This window comes from Anomalospiza imberbis, chromosome 9 (genome assembly GCF_031753505.1).
Source record: "Anomalospiza imberbis isolate Cuckoo-Finch-1a 21T00152 chromosome 9, ASM3175350v1, whole genome shotgun sequence".
NCBI classification, from domain to species: domain Eukaryota; kingdom Metazoa; phylum Chordata; class Aves; order Passeriformes; family Viduidae; genus Anomalospiza; species Anomalospiza imberbis.
This window is the reverse complement of record NC_089689.1, coordinates 27,360,693-27,367,018: the sequence shown is the minus strand read 5'-3', so window position 1 is coordinate 27,367,018 and position 6,326 is coordinate 27,360,693.

Below are 6,326 nucleotides of genomic sequence, written 5' to 3'. Positions count from 1 at the left end.
CAGTAAATCATTGACAGCAGCACAGATCCAATCACAAAGAATCAGGACACATCCCAGAGGCCTTTGCCCTTTTGGAAACAAATTCCCAGTTTTCTGGCAAGGAAATATATTAAACTGTGCAACTGTTTCCACATTAAAGTCAATCAAGTCCTATTGCAGCAGTGTGTTTCTTACCCAGCCTGTGTCCTCCTTTTAATTTGAAGGAGGAGGAAACTCGTGTTATTTCCCACAGTGACTTTGCTGTAATTTTGATGTGTCTGGTTGCTGACCAGGGAAAAGCTTCCCAGTACAGCAAATTGAAGATTAGCACAAAATTGTGTTATGAGGAACGTGTACCTTCCAGATACATGAAGGAAATGTCAGCTCAGCTTCCTCCTCTTGCCAGCCCCACGAGGCAGTTTCCCACCTCTAAAGCTGATGTGAGTTATCACCTGGCTTTTGGATGGCCCTACACAGCCACTGCAACATGGAAATTGAATTCCTTGTTTTCTAAAGTGCTTTGGGGGGAGGAAGACATCCCCTACATCTGAAATTGCTGTGGCCATACCTTGTGCAAACCCGTCTGCTCGTGGTGGCTGTAATGCTTTTAGCTGGGTGGAATCTTAGTGGATGTGTACAAGTGTAGGAAAGCAATACCACAGAGAGCAAGAACACCACAGGTTATTTATTTTTTAAGATAATAGTCACAAGATGACAATATTTGGTTCTGCCATGTTAGAAGAAAATAAAAATGGCCATGGGAAAGACACTTGGTCAGAGCCCAAGTTGCCTCATTGCTGTTTCTTCAAGCTTTCACAGCCTCCAAAATGCCCCTAAGGGCCCTGGGCAGGCACAAAAATGCACAAGGAATCCGTATCTTCATTAGGTATCAGTTAGAAAAAAGGAGATCTATGAGGACTTGTGTGTTCAAACAAGTGCCTGTTTCTCCCTGCTTTTTCTTCTGCATAAGCAGCCTGAGATGCTTTGTGTATAAACGAAGTGTTCCCAGCAGACAACTGGAAGTTTGAACCTCAATAAATTCAAGGGAATGTTTAATTATCGTAGGAAAGTCTGGTCTTGGGCTATTATAGCTGTTAAACAGACAGTGAATTGTCCTGTGTCCACAAAAGGCTGGGCTGGAAGTGTCATTTTGTGTATTTCCCAAATCAATTGGAAAGCTCATTTCAATAGCTGGTATTGTAAATTATCAAAATGAAAAGGACCTCTTAGCAAGTTATTTTCATGTAATTAAAGCTCAGAGTGACCCAGGGGCTTGTCTTTGCTAAACACTAAGAAATGTAGCACAGGGGTAAACTCTGTATTGAGATGAAATGAGCAGTGCCCTTCTGTGACCTTGGGGAGTACATTAATGCAATCCTTTACCTACTAATGCACTGCAGATGAGCTCAGAAAGTCCTTCTCCTCTCTTTGCCTGTGCAAGAAGAACTCCAATAAGGGGTTTAATATTTTTTTAATATACTATTAAACCTAAATTGCTTTCGCCTGGGAGAAGAAGAAGGGAAATGTAACTGGCCTGAGGCGATCCCCCTCGCCACCTCCCCGTTACACATCACAGCCTCTCTGCAGGTGGCTGGTAAGACAGAAAGACATAAAAAGGTTCTGGCCATGCTTATAGAGGTCTGGTGGGGATGTGCCCCTCTGGTTTCCATCCAAACCTGGGCTGTCCTGCGATACAAATGGCTGTTTTGCACAGCCAAGTGCCTCCTCAGCATCTAAGCAAGGCTGCCGACGCATTCTATCTTCTTTTTTTTTTTCTGATAGCAGCATCAGAAACACCCCCTGTATATAATGGAAGTTATTTCTGGCGCATCTCCCAGGTAAAAGGCTGGGCTGGTTTGTGCAATCAGGCACAACACCAATTTCTCCCTGATAGGTGAGGTCGTCTGGGGGAGAGATTTAAGCAGCCAGCAAGGTGCTCCACGTTAGATGTGAAATTAAAGAACCTTTCTCAGAGGTGTCATGTTCCAAAAGTGAGAGATATATGTATATATATGTACATATAAAAGCTATGGTTCCATTTAGAACATTTTGAATTGAACGTGTCTGAAATGTTTGTGTTGGATCCTTCACTCCAAACCTGAATTAAGTCTCTGGACCTCTGGCTTGCAGTGCTGGCCGTGCTGTCCATGGTGGTGGAGTCACCTTCAGGAGGATGAGCCGTGGCGTCTTCAGGAGCATGGAAAAAGGGCTGTGAGCAGGCTGGGGTAGGCAGTGAGCTCACATCCCCACTTTGTGGCTGTTCCCACCACAGAGCTCTTTCCCTGACACTTAAGAACCCTTTAATTAAAAGACACACAATTCCTCACTCACAACTCTAAAATCAGGGCAGACTAACTCAGTGTAAACAAACTCCGTGATAGCAACACAGGATTTTGTTCCACTTCAAGAAGGTCTCCCCTTCAAATGTGTTTGTCCCAACAAAAGGAGTTAATTTCTGCCTGAAGAGTGCATTGATCTTTGAGGTATCACCTGAGCAGCCCATGGGTAATGTGGCTGGCTGCAAAAGCCTAACCCCAGGGTGAAGTTGTAATGGATATAACCTAATGTTATTGTCATCCAGCAATTTGCATTTGTTCCTTCTTCATATCTGGATTTTTATTTTTAGTATATTCATATAGCTTTTTCTGCAGGGGATACAGTTATGTTAAAAAAATTATCCTTTTTTATGCCAATATTCTATTTATATTTTTCGTAGTATATTATTCACGCAATGCTTTAAATCTGAATTTTGTTCTTACTTGAAGACTGTGAACATCTAAAGGCAGAGAGAGGCCTGCTCTTTTTTTATTCTATTTGTGCCATCCTGCCCACAAAGTTTGATGTGACTGGCACCTGCCACGTGCTGTTTGCTCTCTCGTGGGTCACCAGGGAAAAGGGCAGAGCAGACAGCCTTTATTTCAGGGGTGGTGGGGATTTTTTTGAACAATATAGAGATTGTTGCAATGTGCAGAGGTTATTTAGAGCAATGGCAAGATCAAGAAGCTGTGCCTTGCAGTTGGAGCTCTGCCCTTGGAAAGTTTGCTGTTTCACACGTGCTTCTGCAGCACACATGGGCTTCTCTCAGCTCATCCTCTCTTTCTCTGCACAGCAGCTTGGTAAAAGAACTTCTGTTTTGCCAAGGAAGCCAAGCTGGCTACTGAGGTCTTCATCTCTGAACTTCAAAAATCAGAATCCCAGCACAGATGCCATCAAGAGCAGGATTTAGATTCAGAGATGGTTTTACATTGCAGAGCAAGGAGGAGACCTGAGCAGGAGCATGAAGAAGGACAAGATGTCTGGTGTAGTTCACCCTGCAGAGCAGATGCTGTGATGATGTTCCTGCAGTTTGGAAGGCTGCATGACAGCAGGAAAAGGCTGCTGCAGGCTGTGCCTGACCCTGCTCATCGCTGCTGTCAGGGAGGGGACAGCAAACGCTGCTGTCCACCACACTTCTCCTCTGTGCACCACTTCTGCTCCTCATCACATCTGCTTTCCATCCCCAGCTTAACTTCTCCATGCAACACTGAGCTCGTCTCTCAGTCACTGAGACTGGTGTGGAGAGGTGTGGAAAAGGTCCAGCCAAGGGCCAGCAGATGGCCACAGCCCCAGTGCTGGACCTGCCAGTCCTCCTGTGGTGCCACTGAACCCAGAAGCGCTCTGATGAGGGATTTTCCTCCAGAGTAAACACTTGGCTTTGAGCACACAAGGGATTACAAGGGCTATATTGCTAAAAAAAGGTGTGGGGTCAGGGCCACACTACCTGACACTTTGCTAGGCTGTTAAATTAATTTTCTTGGGTCCTACAGTGCTTTGATGGGGCTGATGCTCAAACTTTTGGCGGAGCTGTGTGGTACCTCCGGGGGCTCCTGAACACAGCCACAGCAAGTGCTGGCTTTTGGAATGCAAGGATCGATAATACTGCGTTTCCCTAAATCCCTCGTCTGCCAGCAGTGAAAGACAGAGCGAGCAGCTCGATGGTGGAAGAAGTGATCCTATTTCCCCCTCTGCTGGAAAACCACGATATGACCTCCTGGCAGGAAAGGGATGATATTCCAGCCATCCTCGTCCCTGCCCATGGCAGGGGGTGGGAATTAGATGATCTTTAGCATCCCCTTCCAACCCAAACCGTTCTAGAATTCTGTGAAATGTGCAGGGAGCCAGGCTGGAGGGAGTGTCCTGGCCCACCTGGGGGACAGAATAAGGCATTAAACCCGAGCCAAATCCTTCCCTAGCACAAGGCTGTGCCCTGTTTTCCATTTCCCCCCATTTTTTGGGGTTTTGAGGTGGGTTTTTTTCAGAGATATGGTCCCTACTGCTTTTTCCAGTGTTTATGTGGCGCCAGTAGCTGTGACAAGGAAAACAACTTGTCAGACCATCCCCAGACTAAAATATCTTGACACTGGGCTGATGTTATTACCAATTATGTCATGGGCAATTCCTACATTTGTTTATATTCCAAAAAAAGACTGGATTGCCCCAAAATTTGCCTCATCTTCACCGGTCACACTGCCCTACCTTCTAAAAAGCTGAATTATTAAGAAATATTAATAATAATATTAAGAATAAAGCATATTCCCAAGATCTGCTGTGTTCTTGGCTTCTAGTAGCACCTCTGTACAATCCAAAAGGGATAAAAAAGTTTGAAGAAAAAAAATTCCCAAATCTCTATAACAGACTTGTATACAAACTCCACCACTAAGTAGCTGAAAAGAATAATTCAGGGAAAATAAGTCAGCTGGATGTTGTGCTTGCAGCACTCAGACTGATGCAACTACATAATGTACTAAATGCTTCACTGCAGGGGAAAAAACCACCCAAGAAAAGAAATTTAAACCTTTTAAACAGGCTGAAATGGTTTGTTCTGGGGAGGCTGTGCGTGTGCAGGGAGTGTTTGGGGCTGCTGCTCTCAGCAGTGGTGTTTGGGTTTTATTCCCCAATGGGGGCTGTGCCTGGGAATTCCCATCCTGGGTCGGTGCCTCTGAGATGCAACCCCAGAGCAAACCCCAAGCCCCTGCCCGAAGGAGGGGGCCACTCTGTTTTGCTGGGACATCAAAAAAAGATTTGGCTTCCACTTGTGCAGTGTTTGATGTTCACCCCACCATGGCTGCCCCGTGCTCCCTGGGCAGTTGTTGTAGCCCACTGTGGTTTATGACAGCCCTGATGGGGCTAGTGGGGTCCCAAGGGGCTAGCACTCACAAAATGCATGTTTTAAAGAAACTTTTGGCATTTTACTTTAAAATTTAGAATGCACATAGAGGAATCTACCCTGTCCTTTTCCTCAAGACTGCAGCTCTGAAGTCAGAACCTCCTGATTTCTCCAACAGTGCTTTAATTCATGGTCTGTGTTCACACCACTGGGCAGGTCATAAATCCTCCCCAGCTACCTGTACACAAAGCTGGCATTGATTCCCATCATGCTGTGACTCCAGCACTGGCTTGGGAGACTTCCCTGCCAGCTTCCAGCTCAGCAGGATCCCCTTTCTTCTCCAAGACCTCCACGCAGCAGCAGGGCTTTTCATGTGGTGAGGAACCAGACTCATGCTTCGAGTCATGTCCCCTGACAAACAAGCCTTTTTCTTTTCCCTCAGTTTCTCTCCTGTTATTTTCAGCTCCCCTCACATTTGGCTCTGGAAAGCAGGGTCAGTTCCTGAAGGCATTAGGATGCTCAGGGCAAGGATTTGCTCAATGCCCATGTGCAGGAGGGGGCTAGGACAGAGGGGAATGGCTTCAAAGTGAAAGAGGGCAGGTTTGTTAGGGGCAGATATTAGGAAAAAAAATCTTCCCTGTAAAGTGGTGAGGCTCTGGCACAGGCTGCCCACAGAAGCTGTGGCTGCCCCTGGATCCCTGGAAGTGTCCAAGGCCAGGCTGGACAGGGCTGTGGAGCAACCTGGGATAGTGGAAGGTGTCCCTGCCCCATGGCAGAACTGGATGATTTTTAAGGTCTCTTTGTGGGTTTTTTTTTTGGGTTTTTGTTTTTTTGTTGTTTTTTTTTTTTTGTTTTTTTGTTGTTTTTTTTTTTTTTTTTTCCCAGGCATGTTATTGGGAATGATCTATAGGAGAGGGGCTGAGTCTTGGTGTGTGGGATTAGGGTCAGCTCATGAGTACTGCTCAGGCTGCCTGTGGCTTCCTGCCCTCCCAAACCCCATCAACAGCCACCTCTGAATGCCACCAGCACCCAGGCTCCATGCAGCAGCTGTCCCTGCTCCAAGGAAAACACCAAGCACTCCTGAAGAGAGAGATGAAATAATATTTGACCAGTTAGAGAGAGGAAAAGGAAGTCCTGGGGCTCTCAGCTCTCTTCTTTCCGAGCTAACCAGCCTTGCTTTTCCTGGGAGACATGCTCTGTA